Here is a 21,129-nt window from a genome sequence, read left to right on the forward strand (position 1 = left end):
AGAAGGCCAGTGTCCACTCTAGCTTACTGGCCAATGATCTTCTTCAGTGCGGATGCACTCACATTGCTCAGACTCTTACGGGAATCGGTAGATTGACTGCCACGAGTAACGTGTATAGTGGGCAGGGACACTACAAATGTGGTGTGTGGACAGTAAGTTGGAAATGAGGGTCTCATGGGGAGTGTGCCAGACATAAGTCCCTGCAGTCGCACTATTCTCTGCGTCCTCGATGGCTCGGCAGTCCGGCTTTCTCCGCCGTGCAGTGCGGACGTGTTGTTGTTTCCGCCTGCGGAGCGCGCGCTCTCGCTGTTGTTTACATTTCAGCGGCCGTCACTTACGTGTCGCTTACGTGCACTAGAACCATGGCCAACCGTTTTCGAAAATCAACATTACGATTCAACTTCTGCAACGAATACGCACGACCAAAGGCCTTGGAAGTGGAACGCTTCCTACGGGACGTTGCTAAGATCCCTGCTTCCGACATCTTGGGCATCCATTTGTCCATATTAAGCAGTACAGTGTACGTCAAAGTCGTCAATGACACGGTATGTGAAAGAATACATTGTGACACTAACCATGGATTACGCTTTTGCCACGCCGACGGCAATGTCGGAGCAGTCACTGTCGAACATGCCGGTTTAGGAATGCGCACCATACGAGTTTTCAGACTCCCGTTCGAGCTTCCGGCGGAAGACGTTATCGCGGCTTTCCGCCCCTATGGCACTGTACATGGCCACACTGCCGAACGCTGGGCGCAATTACAAACGTACCCCGTTCTTAACGGTGTACGGCAGATCACCATCGACCTCCATCGCCACGTGCCGTCTTTCCTGCAAATACGACGGCCAATCCAAGACCTGTTCCGGGTGCGGCAAAAAAGGCCACCTCAGATCTGAGTGTCTTCAGCGACGAATCACCCAACTGCCAGCCGCTACCGTGGCACCTCCGGCTCCGATGACGGTTTTACCGATCACCTACGCATCGGCACTCTCTTCTCCTCCCACCGGCCGCCTCCCGTCGGATCATGTACCGGTGACGCTTCCAGCTGCTACGGATACCGCCGGGACCGACACGTTGCGCTTACAGCCTGACACTACTCCGGTGCCACTACCAACAGCGACGACTTCCGACACCCACCCGCCTGAACATATGGACGCCCCTTCATTTGACGTTCCCGCGACGACCTTCCTCTCAGAGCGACGCGACTCCCTTCCCCTTCCGTCTTCCGACACGGAGGGACGAACCCGCAAACAGCGTTCACCTAAGAGGCGCAAGAGGAGGCGCCGTACGGTCTCGGAACGAGACGGTGTGTGTGTGTGTGTGTGTGTGTGTGTGTGTGTGTGTGTGTGTGTGTGTGTGTGTGTGTTTGAGATTTACGGGCGCTAAACAGCGGGGTCATCAGCGCCCAAACGCATAAAAACAGGAACACATGCAGTGAAGGGACTAAGACGAACAGCGAACAAGGGGAACAGCTAAAAGACACAGACCTGACGCAGTTCCAAATCCTCACGTACAGAGGCAAAACAAGAGGAGAAGGAGTGCACTAAAAAGGAAACACAAGGAAGGGAGGACAGAAACCGAAGGGAAACAAGGAGGTATTCGTGAATGACGGACCTCTTACCTAAAATCTGGGTGAGCCAGTCATCCAGCAGCACATTAAAACCCTCTCCCTAAAATCCGTGGCAACAAATTGGACAGGACACAAAACCGTAAAACCTTCACCACAGACGATGCGTCGTCTTTCAAAATAGAGGGCAAATCCGGTGGCAAAGAAACCACCGCCCTCTGGTCAGAGAATAAATGACAATCAAGTAAAATGTGGCGGACAGTAATCTGGACGCCACAAGCACTGCAGATTGGGGGATCCTCCCGCCGGAGTAAAAAACCATGTGTGAAGGGACTGTGCCCGATGCGGAGGCGAGTGAGGAGAACCTCATCCCGCCTGCATGACTGGGAGGAAGTACGCCATGGCCGCGTGGTGGCCTTCACCAGACGCAGCTTATTTTCACCGACTGCCAGCCACTCCTCTTCCCACTGACGCATAACGCGAAAACGCAGGAGGGAGGTAACAGCATGGAGGGGGACGGCACATTCAACAACGTCAGGGAGGGAACATGCATCTTTGGCAGCCACATCCGCCAGCTTGTTTCCCGTAATACCCACGTGCCCCGGCACCCAGCAGAAGGAAACCTCCTTCCCCTGCCGCTACAGGTGGAGTAGGGCATCATGGATGTTCTGGACGACCGTATCCGCTGGGTACAAGTGTTGCACGGTCTGAAGGGCACTCAGGGAGTCAGAACAGATGAGGAACTTACGGCTGGGGACACATCTCATCTGCTCCAATGCCCGCAAGATCGCAAACAATTCGGCATCAAAGATGGTAAACGCCGCAGGAAGCCGTAACTTGACGAGTCGACCAGGGAAAACAACAGCACAACCAACAGAGTCCCCCTGTTTAGAGCCATCCGTAAATACTGGTACATGGTCGGGATGCTGGTTTAAAATATCAGAAAATAAGGAGGTAAAAACAAACGCAGGAGTGCAGCTCCTCCGGTACTCCGACAAGTCTAAAAGGACGCTGGGCCTCTGGAGCAACCAGGGAGGCAGGCGAGTAAAACCTTGTCGTTGGGGGGCCACACGCTCCACACCAAGGGACTCAAGCAAATGCTTGGCACGAATCCCAAATGGTCTCGTTGCCCTGGGACGATTGGAAAAGAGACGTTCCATAGGCGGTCGGGCAACGGTAGGGTACGCAGGGGAGGTAGGACAGGAAAGGAATTGACACACCCGTCGCACCATGAGGAGTTTCCGCCGGATGGCGAGCGGCGGTTCCCCTGCCTCAGCACACAGGCTGGGGATGGGACTGGTACGGAAGGCACCAGTGGCCAGCCTGATACCCTCATGGTGTACTGCGTCAAGAATCTTCAGATACGAAGGCCTTGCTGACCCATACACGGTGCAACCATAGTCAAGATGCGATCGGACGAAAGCCCTATAAAACTGCAGCAGGCGCGCCCGATCTGCTCCCCAGGACCGATGGCTCAGACACTTCAAAATATTCAGTGCCTTCAGGGCCCGCACCTTGAGGTCTTTAAGGTGAGGCAACCACGACAACTTTGAATCAAAAGTGAGGCCCAGGAACCGCACAGTGTCGCTAAAAGGAAGAATGGTGTCCCTCAGACGCAATTCAGGGGAGGTAAAAAGATGTCGAGAACGATTAAAATGAACACACACACATTTGTCTGCAGAAAAGGTAAAACCCGTCTTCGCAGTCCATGCCTCTAATCGCTGTATCGTAAGCTGCAGCTGCCGACTAGCAGTGACAAGACTGGAGGAAGAACAGAAAACAGCAAAATCGTCCACAAACAAGGAGCATTGGGCAGGACTCCGGATAGTGGACGTGATACTGTTAATGGCGACGGCAAAGAGGGTGACACTTAAAACGCTTCCCTGAGGAACACCATTCTCCTGCACATACAAATCAGATAGCACATTACCAACCCTATAGCGAAAGAGGCGGTGGGAAAGAAAGGACCGAATGAAGATGGGGAGACGGCCACGAAAGCCCCACTCATGGAGTTGATTGAGGATATGGCGGCGTCAAGTAGTGTCATACGCCTTATGAATGTCAAAGAATACACCTAGACAATGCTGGTTACGCAGGAAGGCCTGCTGGATGGCCGCCTCAAGCAGGGTCAAGTTGTCTATAGTGGAACGACATCTCCGAAAGCCACACTGAGAGGGGCTAAGGAGCTGCCTGGTCTCGAGCAGCCAAACCAGGCGACGATTGACCATGCGTTCCAACGTCTTCCCGACACAGCTCGTCAAGGCGATACTTCGATAACTACTGGGATGCGTTCGGTCCTTCCCTGGTTTGAGGAGGGGTATCAAAATCGCCTCCCTCCACGAGTCAGGGTACGTGCCGGATAACCATATCATATTAAAACAATTCAGGAGAACTTCCTTGGAAGGCAGTAACAAGTGCTGCAGCATGCTATACCGGAGTTGATCATGACCAGGCGCAGTGTCATGAGCCACAGACAGTGCCGAATCCAGTTCCCACATTGTGAAGGGGCAGTTGTAGGGTTCAGAATTAGGAGACCGGAAGTCCAAGTGACCCCTCTCGATGGCAGTGCGGTAGCGGCAGAAATCTGGATCACAGTTAATAGTGGCGGTAGATTCCGCAAAATGCATGGCCAGTGTCTGGGCAATGTCTCTCGGCGCCGTGAGGAGACTTCCCTGATGCAGCAATGCCGTGACAGGTAGCTGGCCGAGTTTCCCAGAAATCCTCCTGATGGCTTCCCATACTATCGTAGAACTAGTGGAGCGGGAGATGGAGTTCAAGAACGATTGCCATGACCGTCGTTTGCTCTCTTTAATCACGCGCCGCGCTTTAGCCCTTGCCACCCGAAAGGCTGCAAGATTGTCAGCTGTGGGACAGCACTTGAAGCGGCGCAGAGCTGCACGGCGGGCACGGATGGCTGAGCGGCACTCAGGGGTCCACCAAGGGACAGGACGCCTCTTGGGATGACCGGATGACCGTGGGATTGACAATTCAGCAGCATGGGAGATCACAGCTGTAACATGGTCTACCCATTCGTGGACGCTGGCACGGTGTTCCAAAACAGCCAGGTGGCTGAAAAGTGTCCAGTCAGCCCTGCAGAGGTGCCACCGGGGCGGTACTGGAAATGCCATAGCCTCATCCAGGAGGCGAATCCAAAGGGGGAAGTGGTCACTAGAATGGAGGTCAGCATCAACCTCCCATAGAGCAGAATCCGCTAGTGCTGGAGAGCAAAAGGAAAGGTCAATAGCTGACGACGACCCGGAAGCAGTACAGAAATGAGTGGGAGCACCAGAGTTGAGGATGCACAGTTCTTCAGACACCATGAGGCTTTCCAGAATGCGACCCCTGGGGCAAGTAGTCGAAGAGCCCCATAAGACATTATGAGCATTGAAGTCCCCCAGAAGAAGAAATGGACGGGGAAGTTGGCCAATAAGGTCCGTGAGAGCCTCAGAGTCTATCGCATCCTGAGGGGGTAAGTAAAGTGAACAGACTGTGAGCCTCTGACCCACAAGAAGGTCAACTGCAACTGCTTGCAAGTCTGTAACGAGAGGGAGCTCAGATGAGGGGTGCATGTCACGGACAAAAACCGCAACACCACCCTTTGCCCTTTCCCCCGTCAGATCATCTTTCCGATAGACGGTATAGCCCCGTAAAGAAGGAGCATCAGTGGCCCGAAAATGTGTCTCTTGGAGACATAAGCACAAAGGGAACTCACGTACAAGGAGTTGTAGTTCGGCCACATGCGTCCTGAACCCATTCAGGTTCCACTGTAAGATGGGAGCCAGTGGTCAGGGTGGCTGAACTTTCACCCTGCCTCTGTGTTTTGGAGGAGAGCCCGTACTGGCCGGAGATTTATTCCTGGGGCGAGAAGAGCGCCCCCGGTCGACATCAATGTCCATCAGCTCCGACGACGACCCACGGGAGATGTCAGACAGTACGATGGCCTCGTCATCGGGCCGACCCTGATCAGTCTCTGCAGGTGGCAAAATCTTCACCTTCGGCGTCTTTGTCTTGGGGGCTTAGAATGCAGAGCCTTGTCAGCAGTTGGAGCTTTACTCGCCTGGGCAGAAGGTGCCATAGGGGAAGAGGCAGGAAGTACCCCAATGTCAGCAACCACGGCCTTGTCCGACGTTGCGGGGAGAGCTGCAGGTTGCAAAACAACCGCAGCAGCACAAGTGCACTGGCAAACGCAGGTATCAGTGCTAACACTAGCAACCTCCGTTTGCGTAGCAACAGTGGCCATTTGTACTGGTTTTTTCAGGGCGGAAGCGAAAGATGTAGTAAACACAGGAGGTTGCATGGCCTTAAAGAGCTTCTTGGCCTCACCATAGGGGATGCGCTTAGATGGTTTGATCTCCTGTATCTTCCGTTCCTCGAGATAGATGGGGCAGACCCGGCTCCAGACAGGGTGACTCCCAAAGCAATTCACGCACTTCACAGGCGATGAACAATCGGCTCCTTCATGGGCAGGCTGACCACATTTACCACAAGTGGCTATCCCATTGCACCCCAATGTAGTATGCCCAAAGCGCTGACATTTAAAGCAGCGCATTGGGTTGGGGAAATATGGCCGTACTGGCAAACCTAAGAACCCCGCTTTAACATGCTCTGGAAGTCTCGGGCAACTGAACGTGAGAATAAATTAGTCGGATTTTACTAGGTCCCCATCGACTCGCTTCATAATATTCTGCACATCAACAATACCTTCGTCAGCCCACTCAGATTTCAACTCGTCTGTGGAGATATCCACCAAGTCCCTACATGTTACAACACCCTTACTATATTTGAGTGTGGAGTGGAGCTTGGTGTCGATAGCATACTCTCCGAGACTGGTTGCTTTCCGAAGAGAAGCGACTTGACGGGAACTAGAAGTCTCAACTAAGAGAGTACCATTGCGCAGTCGCTTAACAGATTTCAGTGTACCTGCAATTCCCTCAAGACCCTTGTGGATGTAAAAGGGAGAAACCCTCTCAAAGCTACCCTCCTTCCGTTTAGTAATCAAAAACACATTCTGATTTTCAGCATGTGCTCTGTTACGACAGTCTGATATATCTCTAGCAACACCAGGAGCTGGAGGACTCGCAGCACGAAGTCGCTTTTTCGATGGGGTGTGTTTGCCTACCAGTGGCCCACCCAATCCACTGGTAGGGGGAAATGTAGAGGCCGAAGGGTCCATTGCGGTCCCACGAGCAGCTAGGGAACTAAAGGTCCGCTCAGACAGAACCCCGCATGCCTGAGTAAGCCGTATACAACTGGGGTGCGGCAGGTGCCCCAGAGGTTGCCCGCTTGCGACTGTTCCACCCCAACAGCCATACATCTTATAGGCGCGCAGCACACCGTAAGATTGAGGGGTTTTTATAGAGGTTTACCTTCCTCGCAATCCAGGCGGTCAAGCCAAGATTACCATTCCCCGCAGCACACAACATTCCACCGCCGCACCATACGGTGGTCGCTGAAGCATGTCCGGGGGTTACGGCGACAGGAGACCGGCGGCGCTGACCAGTCCTCAGCTCAGGACCCCGGGGTCGCCAAGCCCGTACTCAGCAAATGAACGCTGAGCCCCTGGGGGCTCGGAACGAGACGGATCAACTGCCCCTGATGCTCCAGAGGCCGTCCGACCCGACGTGGCCTCGGAGAACCTGCACGACGATACGAATGAGGACAACATGACGCCGACTGTGGCTGTGTCGGTGCCTACTCTACTGGCTCGCCCAGATGCTCCTGAACCAATGGACTCCACCGGTGCGACTGCCGCCGAGACGTCCTTCGCTCCTACGACCGAAGTGGAACGTACGACCATCACAACGACAGTGCCTTCAATGGTGTGGAGTGAGGACGTCGATGAGGACCCGGACCACACGCTGGGGACAGAGTTACCCCAGACGGAAGCATCGTTACGCCGCTGATAACGCCATCAGGTGGCGTACGGCACGTCTCGCCGTTGCCTTGCCCCTCTTCATCCTCCGCCGGCGGAGTTCCCCTCCACGGTGGGGTACGGCTCCAAAACTACCGAATAGCGACGATCACCACTAACACCATTAGCTCACCAGTGAAACTTCAACTGCTGCGAGAGATGATATGGGCGTCGGACGTCGATATCGCACTACTACAGGAAGTACACTTGGCCACACTTCCAGACGTCGCGGGATATGACACTTATCCTTCTCCTGGTGACCACCTGGGACGCCAGAGAAGACATTCCAGTGGCCGATATGACATACCTTCCATCTGCCAGAGGCATGGCCGTCACCGTCACGGGGACGCGTATCGTCAACATTTACGCTCCGTCAGGCTCCACCCGCAGACGCGACAGGGCACTCTTCTATTTAGAAGAAATCGCTCCTTTGTTTCTTGGACGCTGCGACCATTACTTGCTTGGGGGTGATTTCAATTGTGTCTTGCACCCTAAAGATCAAGTGCACCACTACAACACCTGTCAAGAACTGCGTCTTGTCGTCCGAGATCTGTTGCTCCGCGACACTTGGGAAGTTCAGCACGGCGACGCGCCTGGACATACTTACCAGACGAGTCACTCCGCGAGCCGCCTTGATTAAATTTACGTCTCTCGGGAACTCACACCTGCAGTCCAAGGTGCAGAACTTTGGCCCCTGGCCTTTTCGGACCACTGTGCCTACATCTGCAACATTCTCTTCCCCAAGCAAGTGGTCTGGCGTAGTCGTGCACCGTGGAAGCTAAACACCTCCCATCTTCATGATCCCGAATGTCTTCAACGTGTTACAGAGACATGGGCCACCTGTGAACGTCGCTTACCTAAATACTGCACAACCTTGACCTGTTGGCTGGAATGAGCCAAACCTGGCATCCGACGTACTTTGATTCAGTATGGAAACGAAGTTGCTACGTGGCGCCGGCACACTACCGACTATTTCTACGCCGTTCTCCGCGACCTGGACGCCCAACCGCCCACCCCCGACACCCAGAGGGAACGCAGCAGGATTAAGGCGCAAATTGTAACTTTGACACGCCCTAGACTGCAGGGGACTATGGTGCGAACCCGATGTCAAGATTCGATGGAACAAGAACATCCGACCATGCATCATATCGCCTCCGATAGGAAACATCGACGACAACAACTCATCACCGAGATCACCACCTGTCACGGCCAGCACGTCACTTGCCAAGCCGAAATCGTCAGTGCCTTTGTCGACCACTACCGCACAATGTACCAGGAGGAGACTACCAACAACCACGCTGAGAAGTCTGTGTTACCACACGTAACTCGCACCCTCACCTGCGACGAAGCACCCTCACCTGGTGTCGACGGATTGCCGATAGAATTTTATCGCGCTTTCTTCACACTAATGGCGTCACGGTGGACAACGATGTTTCATGAACTGCTGACGATGGGGAACGCCGTACCGCCGTCCTTCGTCACGGGAATTATTATACCCATCCACAAGCCGACACCAGGTGTGACGACAGCACATTACCGTCCCCTGACTCTGCTTAACGCAGACTGTAAAATTTTTACACGCCTACTGGCAACGCGATGCCGCAAGGTACTGCCTAACATTCTATCCCCGGAACAGACAACTCCGGGCGGTTCAGTCAATATACAAACGGCCACAGGAGAATGTCGCGATTTAATTGCACTGGCAGCGGCGTGCAGACTCCGCGCCGCAGTGGTTGCCATTGATTTTGACAGCGCATTCGATAAAGTGCGGCATCTTTTTCTGTGCGACAGCACAGTTTTCGATGTCGTGCGTATGCGGACGACCTCCTCCTCTTGATCCGCTCTCGGAGTGAAACACACACGGTACTTGATTTGATATCAACGTACGGCACTGCAGCGGGCAGTAACATGAATGTGGCTAAATCCGCGGCGCTGCCCATTGGACGCGGGCTCTCACACGACGACTTAGCACCTCTCTCGTGTGTACAAAAACTACGATACCTTGGTATCATTTTCACCTCCACCGTGCGCCGCTCCGCTGCCATCAATTTTCGGCGTGCACTCCAAACTATCCGCACGACGGTGCGACAAAATCTTCTCCGACGACTCGATTCTTTACAACGTGTCCAATACCTCAATCAACATGTGGCGTCCAGAATGGTCCACATTGCACAGGTCCTCCCGCTGCCATCAATTATTGGACGCAGCCTCCAGGCTGCCTTCGGATACTTCCTTACGGCCGGTACGCTCTTTAAGGCCCGCCACGACACGCTCACCCTTCCCCCGCGAGCAGGGGGCCTCGGCCTTGTCAATGTGCGACTCCGCGCGGCGTCGTTGTACATGTCCACCATGCACAAATGCACAAGCAATGGCACGGGGGCACCTCCCTTACGCGCAGCTTGCTGGAAATTCTTGTGCCCGCTACCATAACACCACCAGTACCAGTAGGACACATCAAGCACCATCTGACGTACATTTCTGAGATCATCGTCGACTTCAGTTATGCTCACACACACTTACCGACCACGCGTTCTCCTCGACCTAAAGATTTTTACACCCCACTCCTTCGTTCCATATCCAGCAACAATATCGAACCGAGACATCCGTCCACGCGGTGGCCCACGGTTTGGCGTCACATCCACCAGCCTTTTCTTCCCTCCAACGTCCGGGCAACATGGTACCAAGTCGCAAATGAAAAATCCGCCACAAATCAGCGTCTTCACGCCATCGGACTAAAAGACTCTCCACTTTGTTCCATTTGCCACCTCGAGGATGACGATGTCCATCAGCTGACTTGTGCTGCCACCAGTGACGTCTGGAAACTTGCCCAACAGTTCTTTGTCTCTTACCTCCGCGTTCCGCCGGACTCGATTGACCCATGGACTTTTATCCATCCTGAGAATACTTATTTCCCCGCCACCAAAATTCATGCGATTGTATGGGTCAAGGGATGGACGATCACCTACATGTATAATTATGGCGACAAATCACGCCTTGATTTCTGGCAGTACTTACAAACCGCCCACAGTGAAATCGAACACCGACCGCGATACCGCGCCTTCTTCGCCAATTACCTACATGCGATCTTTACGTCACCCCCGCTCAGTTGGATGGTGCCACACGCCGACAGCACTCCCGCCACCCCTGCTGACATCTGAGACTCCCCGCGCTACTTTCCACATTGTAACCCACAGTGGAGTAGGCGCATGGACACGTGCCTCCTTTCTTTTAAGCACTATACCAGAAAACTCTGGTTTTTCCTTCACTCCACTGTATATTGCTTCACACCTTTTAGCTTACATCAATATTATTTTTTTTTCCTACACCTTGTTCATACAAAAAAAAAATTGCTCGCCTTGTACGAGTATAATGTCTTGTGTTATGTTCGCCGGAAGGATGGCATTTCTGTTGTATTTAAGTTTTTTACCAATAAAGATCCTTTGTTCATTTATCCTGTTCCTGGTGAAAATAAAACATAATAAAAATAATAAAATAAAACAAAAATAAATCAAAAAGTTACTTTGAGGGAGTGATTCAGGGACGGGAGGGGAGAGACATCGCGGCCAGGCCTCGGGTTCCGACCCCTGCCCGCCTTCTCTCCACCTACTCATAACTGAACACTCTTTTTTTAAAAAAAAAAAAAAAGAGAGAGAGAGAGAAAAGAAAAGATGGCTCAGTCTGATAGAGTGTCTGCCATACAAGCAGGAGATCCCGGGTTCGAATCCTGGTTGGGGTACACATTTTCATCTGTCCCCGTTGATATTTATCTACATCTACATTTATACTCCGCAAGCCACTCAACGGTGCGTGGCACAGGGCACTTTACGTGCCACTGTCATTACCTCCTTTACCTGTTCCACTCGCGTATGGTTCGCGGGAAGAACGACTGCCGGAAAGGCTCCGTGCGCGCTCAAATCTCTCTAATTTTACATTCATGATCTCCTCGGAAGGTATAAGTAGGAAGAAGCAATATATTCGATACCTCATCCAGAAACGCACCCTCTCAAAACCTGGACAGCAAGCTACACCGCGTTGCACAGCGCCTCTCTTGAAGAGTCTGCCACTTGAGTTTGCTAAACATCTCCGTAACACTATCACGCCTACCAAATAACCCTGTGACGAAATGCGCCGCTCTTCTTTGGATCTTCTCTATCTCCTCCGTCAACCCGACCTGGTACGGATCCCACACTGGTGAGCAATACTCAAGTACAGGCCGAACGAGTGTTTTGTAAGCCACCTCCTTTGTTGATGGACTACATTTTCTAAGGACTCTCCCAATGAATCTCAACCTGGCACCCGCCTTACCAACAATTAATTTTATATGATCATTCCACTTCAAATCGTTCCGTACGCATACTCCCAGATATTACAGAAGTAACTGCTACCAGTGTTTGTTCCGCTATCATATAATCATACAATAAAGGATCCTTCTTTCTATGTATTCGTAATACATTACATTTGTCTATGTTAAGGGTCAGTTATCACTCCCTGCAGCAAGTGCCTATCCGCTGCAGATCTTCCTGCATTTCGCTGCAGTTTTCCAATGCTGCAACTTCTCTGTATACTACAGCATCATCCGCGAAAAGCCGCATGGAACTTCCGACACTATCTACTAGGTCTTTTACGTATATTGTGAAAAGCAATGGTCCCATAACACTCCCCTGTGGCACGGCAGAGGTTACTCTAACGTCTGTAGACGTCACTCTATTGAGAACAACATGCTGTGTTCTGTTTGCTAAAAACTCTTGAATCCAACCACATAGCTGGTCTGATATTCCGTAGGCTCTTACTTTGTTTATCAGGCGACAGTGCGGAACTGTATCGAACGCCTTACGGAAGTAAAGGTTCATATGGTTCAAATGGCTCTGAGCACTATGGGACTTAACTTCTGAGGTCATCAGTCCCCTAGAACTTAGAACTACTTAAACCTAACTAACCTATGGACATCACACACATCCATGCCCGAGGCAGGATTCTAACCTGCGACCGTAGCGGTCGCGCGGTTCCAGACTGTAGCGCCTAGAACCGTTCGGCCACCCCGGCCGGCGAAGTAAAGGAAAATTGCATCTACCTGGGAGCCTGTATCTAATATTTTATGGGTCTCATGAACAAATAAAACGAGTTGGGTCTCACACGATCGCTGTTTCCGGAATCCATGTTTATTCCTACAGAGTAGATTCTGGGTTTCCAGAAATGACATTAGATTAGATTAGATTAGTACTTGTTCCATAGATCATCAATACGATACTTCGTAATGATGTGGAACGTGTCAGGTTAATAAAAGGATACGTGAGCAACAAGCATGTCCTAAAATTCTACAACAGATCGATGTCAGAGATATACGCATATAGTTTTGCGTCCTAAAATTCTACAACAGATCGATGTCAGAGATATAGGCCTTTAGTTCTGCGCATCTGCTCGACGTCCCTTCTTGAAAACTGGGACTACCTGTCCTCTTTTCCAATCATTTGGAACCTTCCGTTCCTCTAGAGACTTGCGGTACACGGCTGGTAGAAGGGGGGCAAGTTCTTTCGCGTACTCTGTGTAGAATCGAATTGGTATCCCGTCAGGTCCCGTGGACTTCCCTTTTCGAGTGATTCTAGTTGCTTTTCTATTCCTTGGACACTTATTTCAACGTCAGCCATTTTTTCGTTTGTGCGAGGATTTAGAGAAGGAACTGCAGTGCGGTCTTTCTCTGTGAAACAGCTTTGGGAAAAGGTGTTTAGTATTTCAGCTTTGCGCGTGCCATCCTCTGTTTCAATGGCATCATCATCTCGGAGTGTATGGATATGCTGTTTCGAGCCACTTACTGATTTAACGTAAGACCAGAACTTCTTAGGATTTTCTGTCAAGTCGGTAATTAGAATTTTACTTTCGAATTCACTGAACGCTTCACGTATAACCCTCCTTTCGCTAACTTTGACATCGTTTAGCTTCTATTTGTCTGAGAGGTTTTGGCTGCGTTTAAACTTACAGTGAAACTCTCTTTGTTTTCGCAGTAGTTTCCTAACTTTGTTGTTGAACCACGGTGGGTTTTTCCCGTCCCTCACAGTTTTACTCGGCACGTACCTGTCTAAAACGCATTATATGATTGCCTTGAACTTTTTCCATAAACACTCAACATTGTCAGTGTCGGAGCAGAAATTTTCGTTTTGATCTGTTAGGTAGTCTGAAATCTGCCTCCTATTACTCTTGCTAAATAGATAAAGCTTCCTCCCTTTTTTTTATATTCCTATTTACTTCCATATTCAGGGATGCTGCAACGGCCTTATGATCACTGATTCCCTTTTCTGCGCTTACAGAGTCGAAGAGTTCGGGTCTGTTTGTTATCAGTAGGACCAAGATGTTATCTCCACAAGTCGGCTGTAAGCAGTTAATGGTCTGAATTTCATTGTAATTTCAGAACTAATCGTGGTCCTCTGATTTGGAGCCGACAGTAAGGCTTAGACTAGAGGCTCAGACGATACAGTGACCATCTTGGGCGTGGATTTCTCGACCGCCGCTGTGGGGTGAAAAATTTCACAATCCTCCTTAATAGGGCAGGCATGCACTACACGCAGGAATTGTCTACTAGGGAAGCGGAGCACGTGTGTCGTGAACATGAGGGCTTCTTAGGATAGAGAAATCCCTGCACAGGCCCAATAAGATGCCTTCCGATTCCAGAAAGAGTAGCATTCACCACAACACATCAGAGAAAGAAATATTAATACAGTATTAATTAAAAGCAGGAGCGTTTATGGAAAGGTCCCAGGACCAGTCTCACGAACACAGTAGTATGGACAGAAATCTAGCTGAAACCAAACGTCAGTAGCAATGCAATTATTAACTTAGAAGGGAATGAACAATATGAGCAAACAAAAAAATTAAATTAAATTAAATTAAACGGCACACCACGACAGAAATACTGGAATGCGAATGCGATGGAAATCGGCTGGTTGGATGTACACACAACGAGAAACAAATTATTACAGTTTGAAAGCTTCGTATAAATTTTAACACGTTTTTGCAATTGTCAAGTTGGTATCTGAGAAATGTGTAAAGCATTTTTTGGCATCGAAATATGTAAATTTCGGTGCAAGGCAGCAGAACTACGTGAAAATTTATGAAGCTCATTTTAAACGATGCGAAATCCAGACTAGTCGAGAAAGCAATACGTTTTCATTACATATGCCTGCAAAACAGAATGAGTCAGACTAAAATGTTTGCCCTGAATATTGCTAATCTTTATCTTTAATCTTTCAGACAATCACTGTTCCACAACTGTTATTGTAATTGCACAGTAACTGAAAATAGCAATTTGCACATCTGATTTTCTGATAAAACTACTTGAAAAAATAATACTTTACTGAAACATTTTGCCGGCCGCGGTGGTTTAGCGGTTCTAGGCGCTCCGTCCGGAACCGCGCAACTGCTTCGGTCGCAGGTTCGAATCCTGCCCCGGGCATCGATGTGTGTGATGTCCTTAGGTTAGTTAGGTTTAAGTAGTTCTAAGTTCTAGGGAACTGATGACCACAGATGTTAAGTCCCATAGTGCTCAGAGCCATTTGAACCATTTGAACTGAAACATTTTATTGGTGTTAAGTCCCTGAACCGATATTGTATTTTCACAAAAACACTCTGATAATCACTGTGCCTTGCACTGGACATGAACTTCGATGGTAATTAAATTTATTGACCTACCTGTGGGCAAGGAAAGCTCGTCTGCTCTGCAACTTGTTGCTATTAGGAATAACGATGTGACTATCATTTACTGTACTTGCGATGTGTAACGCCAAACGGGATTTTAACAGTTTCCATAAAATGTCTCTCAGTACACGACTCGCGATGCGCAATGCGAGTATTGCAGCCATGAAAGTGAAAATGAAAATTGGGAACTAATCTAAACGAGTGATGAATGAGAACAAAGACTCCAAGCTTGGCTATGCTTCACTAAGCCATGTCACACCTAGACAGGTTAGGAAAATATGTCTTAATAACTGTCCTGTGTTCAACTGACGTCCTTGACACTTGTTTCACCTGTCAGACAAGCCACATGCTCCATTATAAAGTTTCTACAGCAAACTTCAACCATACGCAATGTTCTAACAATAAGAAACTGCACTAAAAATATAAAAAATTGGGATACGTTATTGACTTTTGTAATTATTCCTTTAATTTAATCTCGTTTGCTCGATAACTTTCCTCAGAACATACTATTACAAAATCCCTTTTGAAATAGTGCTGCCTCCAGTACACTGCAGGCCAGACTTCATCATTTTCAAACTGAGTATATTGCCAGACTGTCCAATACAAAGTTCTAGAGCACACTTTCTGACTTACTCTGCCCGACCTCTCTAGTCTCAAACGCAGTCTTACAATGAAAATGGTTGTATCACTACTACAGAGGTTAAGTACATTTAACAAATTCTCAATCTGATTCACAGTTGTGGCCAAAACTTCCTGAAAATCGGGCAAATTGGACAGAGCCCTTTCAAATATCAGAAAAAATTTGATGATTTATTCATTAGAAAGAACGTCACAAATTCAGAGAATCAATAGCGTCTCGGTCCACCATATGCAAGCAGTTATTCGGCTTGACATTGATTGAAAGACTTGTTGGATGTCGCATTGAGGGATACCGTGCCAAATTCTGTCCAGTTGGTGCGTTAGATCGTCAAAATACCGACCTCGTTGTAGTGACCTGCCCATAATGTTCCAGAAGTTCTCAACTGGGTAGAGATACGGAGTCCCCACTGGCCGAGTTAGGGATTGGCAAGTACTAAGACAAGCGGTAGAGACTCTCGTCGTGTGCAGAAGAGTAGCATTATCTTCCTAAAATGTAGGCTCTGGATCGCCTGTCGTGAAGGGAAACGAAATGGGGCGTAGAGTATGGTCGACATAGCACTGCTATAAGGGTGCAGTGGATGACAACCAAATGGCTCCTACTATGAAAAGAAATCGCACCACAGACCGTCATTTGTGGTTGTCAGCCCGTATGGCGGGCGACATCCATGTTGGTATCCCGCCGCTCTCTTGGGCGTCTCCAGACACGTCTTCGGCTTGGAATCTCATTGAATCGACTAGAAATGTCTTCACTGACGAGACCCGCTTCGAACTGAGCGCCGACGACCAGCGAAGATATTTGTGAAGGCGTCCAGGGCAGCGGCAGGGTACCAACCTGTCGCCCACCATACGACCTGACAGCCAGGAGTGACGGCCTGGGTTATCATTCATAGCAGGTCCCCTGGCCCGAAAGCCAATGATCGTGCCCTTTTGGACATCAGAGAAATCGCCCCGTTTCCGCACTACGACAACGACTGCACTGTTTTCCGTGTCCTCCCGATACGCTTTATATACCCTCCACTGGTAGTGCTGACACCTGTGAGTGGTTTTTGCACGTTGACGTCGAACATACTCGGTGGCCACAGTAATGCGAGTGGACCGAATATACGAGGTGCGACAATAAAGTAATGAGACTGATGTGCAAAAAAATGTTGCTTATCGTTTTAGCCAAGTTAATTGTTGTCTCCAAAGTAGTTCTCTTCTGATTGCATACACTTTTTCCAGTGCTTCTGTCATTGATGGTAACATTTCTGGAACTCATCTTCTCTAATATCCTCCAAGACCCTCGTCACAGCTTTTTGGACATCTTGTGTTATTTGAAAATGGTGTCCCTTGACCGCCGTTTTGACTCTTGGAAATAGAAAAAAGTCACACGGAGCGATATGTGGAGAATAAGGTGGCTGTGGTAGTACTGAAATTTGTTTTGAGGTTAAAAGTTGCTGTACTGGCAGAGGAGTATGCGATGTCTCATTATCGTGATGCAGAATCCAATTTTCAGCAATGTTGGCACATGGCACGGACACGAAGAACTCTTTTACGAAGTATTTCTAAAATTTCTTTGTAGTAATACTGCTTAACTGTTTGTCCAGGAGCCACCCACACTTTATGAACAATGCCCTTGGAATCAAAGAAGCACAAAAGCATGCATTTCACCTTTGACTTTGACATGTGAGATTTTTTGGGTCTGGGTGATCCCTTTGAGCACCACTGCGAACTTAGGTGTTTTGTCTCTGGATCGCACTGAAGAAACCAGCTTTCATGACCAGTGACAACACGGTTCAACAATTCTGGATTGATTTTCGTTTGCTCTAAGAGATTGGCTGCCACATTTTTCGCTGCCACATTTTTCACTGCCACATTTTTCCGTGTTTCTCGAAGTTGTGTGAACCGTGATTTATTTTCAAAGAGTAGTCTTAAGAACTTATTTTATTTACTAGCGATTCATGAAGAACAGTAACACATTTAATAACACTATATAAGCGTGGAAGTAGTTGCCAGGGCGTAACTGATGAAATCATAAGCAAATTCCTTTTAACAAATGGAACTACTTCACACTACACACTGCGGCGCGCTCATCAAACTAGCAATTTTTTACCACGGCTCATTGTCGTGTGAGATTTTTGCACAAATCTTTCTCATACCAAGATCTTCAGTTATTATTAGACGAACCGTTTCTCGATTGATGTTCAGTTCTTCTGCAATCATTTTCACGGATAATCTTCGATCAGATCGTACGAGTTCACGCACCGTGGCGAAGTTGACAATCGTCCGTGAGGCTGATGGTCTTCCACTGCAGTCTTCATCTTCAACATTCGTTCTGCCTTCACTAAACATTTTATGTCAACGAAAAACGAGCTCTTGACATAACCTCCTCTCCAAAATCCTTCTGAAACTTACCATAAGTTGTCGTCGCGTTTTAATCCAATCTAACGCAAAAAGAAATGGCATACCGTTGCGCAGTATTATGCGCTTCCATTTCCGTGACGAGAGACGCAAGCACGTATTAAAATTTTACAGCACAACTCACGACTGAGCAGTTGCGTCGATGTGCCGCTTGGACTAGAAGCAGCTTATAGACCAAGGTCAAAGATATTGTGCCTACGCAAGCCTGCAGGTTTGCCACATCTTGCAAAGAAAATCAGTGTCATTACTTTATTGTCGCACCTCGTATTGTTTCCTTCTAGGCATATCTCACAAAACGATCATGAAGATAAAGGTAGAGAGAATCTAACCGACACGGAGGCTTCCCGTGAACAATTCGCAACTGAAAGTAGTACACAACATACCCACCGCCACACACCGCAAGATGTCTTAGGGAGAAAGGATGCTGAAAATGAAGTGGACTAATAAAATAAGAAACGTGGATATTCTCCATACAATCAACATGTGAGACAGATTTGACAAGAAGAAGGGATAGGTTGGTAGGAAGTGTGTCGTCAAGGAGTAACTTCAATAGTATTGGAGGCCTCTGTACAGGGTAAAATAAGTTGCGGAAGAGATTCGAGTATATCTGACAAGTAACTGAAAACGTTGGGTGCAATTGTTACTCAGAGGTGAAGAGGTTGGCAGGCGAAGACTGGCGTAGAGGAGGTTAAAGCATTTATAATAGTGAATGAGCATAGCCATCCGCAAGGGGTATGGGAAGGGAGGAGGCGGAAAGAGAGGGCAGTTGCCTCCTCTCGAAATAGATGGTACAGACTTATTTCAGAAATGTAGAAGTGACTGTGATTTTAGAAGAAACAGATTTAGCACAGACGAACGCCAAGGGAACACTGTGACTTTAGCGATCAATTTGTTACTGGGCTATGTTCGGTTGTATTCACGGGCAGCTAGACCGTGTCCTCGGTGCGGCGGCGGTAACGGCGCTTCCCAGAGGTTTGCCGCTTGTTCGCACAGCCCCTGTTGATCCAAAATCCCACGGTGAGACCCGTAACCAATGCTGCGCAACTTAATCACAATGGTTGTTACCTTTTGTCCGTGGACACAAGAAACCCCTTTCTGAGTCCACATTCAGTTCAGAGAAATTGTTGTAGACCTGAAAAAATGACTTTTATACTGTATATTATTTCTCTTGTGATCAAAACCGCAGAAGTTAGAAAGAGAAAAATGTCATTTTCTGGGTTCGAAAAGAGGAGAAAATGCGAGAAGTGTTAAGGTAAAGTAGATATTCTCTCCAGATGTGATACATTCTAGATCTCTACGGGATGCAACGCAGTGCAGCAAGCAAAGTGAAAATTCAGCAACCCAGCGTGGCTGAAAAATTATGCGTCGAACTGGCGAGATCTCAGATACATCCTGCCCTGTTAAGTTCTCTTCCTCTCCTGTGCCAAACTTTTCATCTCCGAGTAGCACTTGCAGCTTACACCCTCAATGCCTTCAATTATTTGCTGGATGTATTCCAATTTCTGTCTGTCTCAACAGTTTTTACCCTTTACAATTGCGTCTAGTGCCGTGGAAGTTACTGTCTGACGTTTTAACAGACGTGACATCATCATGCTCCTTCTTCTTTTCAGTGTTTTCGATACATGTCTTTCCTCACTGATTCTGCGAAGAACCTCCACTTCCTTACCTTATCAGTCCACATAATTTCAACATTCTTCTGTAGCACAATATCTCAAATGCTTCGATTCTCTCCTGTTCTGGTTTTACCACAGTCCATGTCTCACTACCATACAATATTGTGCTGAAAGTACATTCTCAGAAATTACTTCCTGAAACTGAGGCCTATGTTTGATACTAGTATACTTCTCTTGGAGAGGAATGGCCCTTTTTGCCAGTGCTAGTCTGCTTTTTCAATCGTCCTTGCTCAGATCATTATGGGTCATTTTGCTAGCGCTACAGCTATGAAATTTTCGCTGCTGTTTTATGACAGCATAACCATCATAAAAACAAGAGTACAACTTGGGAAAGATGTTCCTACTGAGTTAGCCACGTCTCAAACAAACATTTATAACTATTCCTACTGCAGTTCCATGACAAACAAGACGCGTAGACAACAACTGCGCTTCAGAATTCGTCTGATTGTTGCCACCTGGGAGTTATCAGGGAACGAAACTGGCTAATTTTGCCTCAGAATTTATAGGGGAAAAAAGTTTGTTTAAGAGGAGACCAAGCGAGTAGGAACTTTTCTCCCACCTTGTATTATTACTTTTATGATTTCTATGAAGTAATAAAGAAGCATTTAAAATTCATACCTCAAGCTCAAGCATTTTTAAAGAAAAAAAACATTCTAGACCAAAAGAAGGAGTTTTGACGCTATTTATAAGAGAAATATCCTTAAATCTCGTAAAGTATTAAAGCCAGAGGTGGAATTTTAACAATAAACTCGCGGTTCAGATGTCTAATAACGTCACGTAAAACAGTAAGTAAGACATTGTAACTTTAAAGACACATGCTGATTCAACTAAATTTATATGTGTCCCCAAACTTTCTACGAACACTGTATTGACACATTTGTCGAACTACAACAAGTATTTCGATGTATATATGTCTGCAATACTCGACTCTTTCACTCAGAAGAAGAAATCGACAGCGTTGATTCAAACATTGTGACTGATTCCAGAGACAATACAGAAGCATTTTTTTCTTTTTTTTCGAGTCATCGGTCTTCTGATTGGTTTGATGGACCCGCCACGAATTCCTCTCCTGTGCCAACTTCTTAATTTCGGAGTAGCACTTGCAATATACTTCCCCAATTGTTTGCTGGATGTATTCCAATCACTGTCTTCCTTTACAATAATTACTCTCTACAGGTCCCTCTAGTGCCATGGAAGTTATTCCCTATGTCTTAGCAGATGTCCTACTATCATGTCCCTTCTCCTTGTCAGTG

Source organism: Schistocerca piceifrons, chromosome 2, assembly GCF_021461385.2.
Source record: "Schistocerca piceifrons isolate TAMUIC-IGC-003096 chromosome 2, iqSchPice1.1, whole genome shotgun sequence".
NCBI lineage: Eukaryota > Metazoa > Arthropoda > Insecta > Orthoptera > Acrididae > Schistocerca > Schistocerca piceifrons.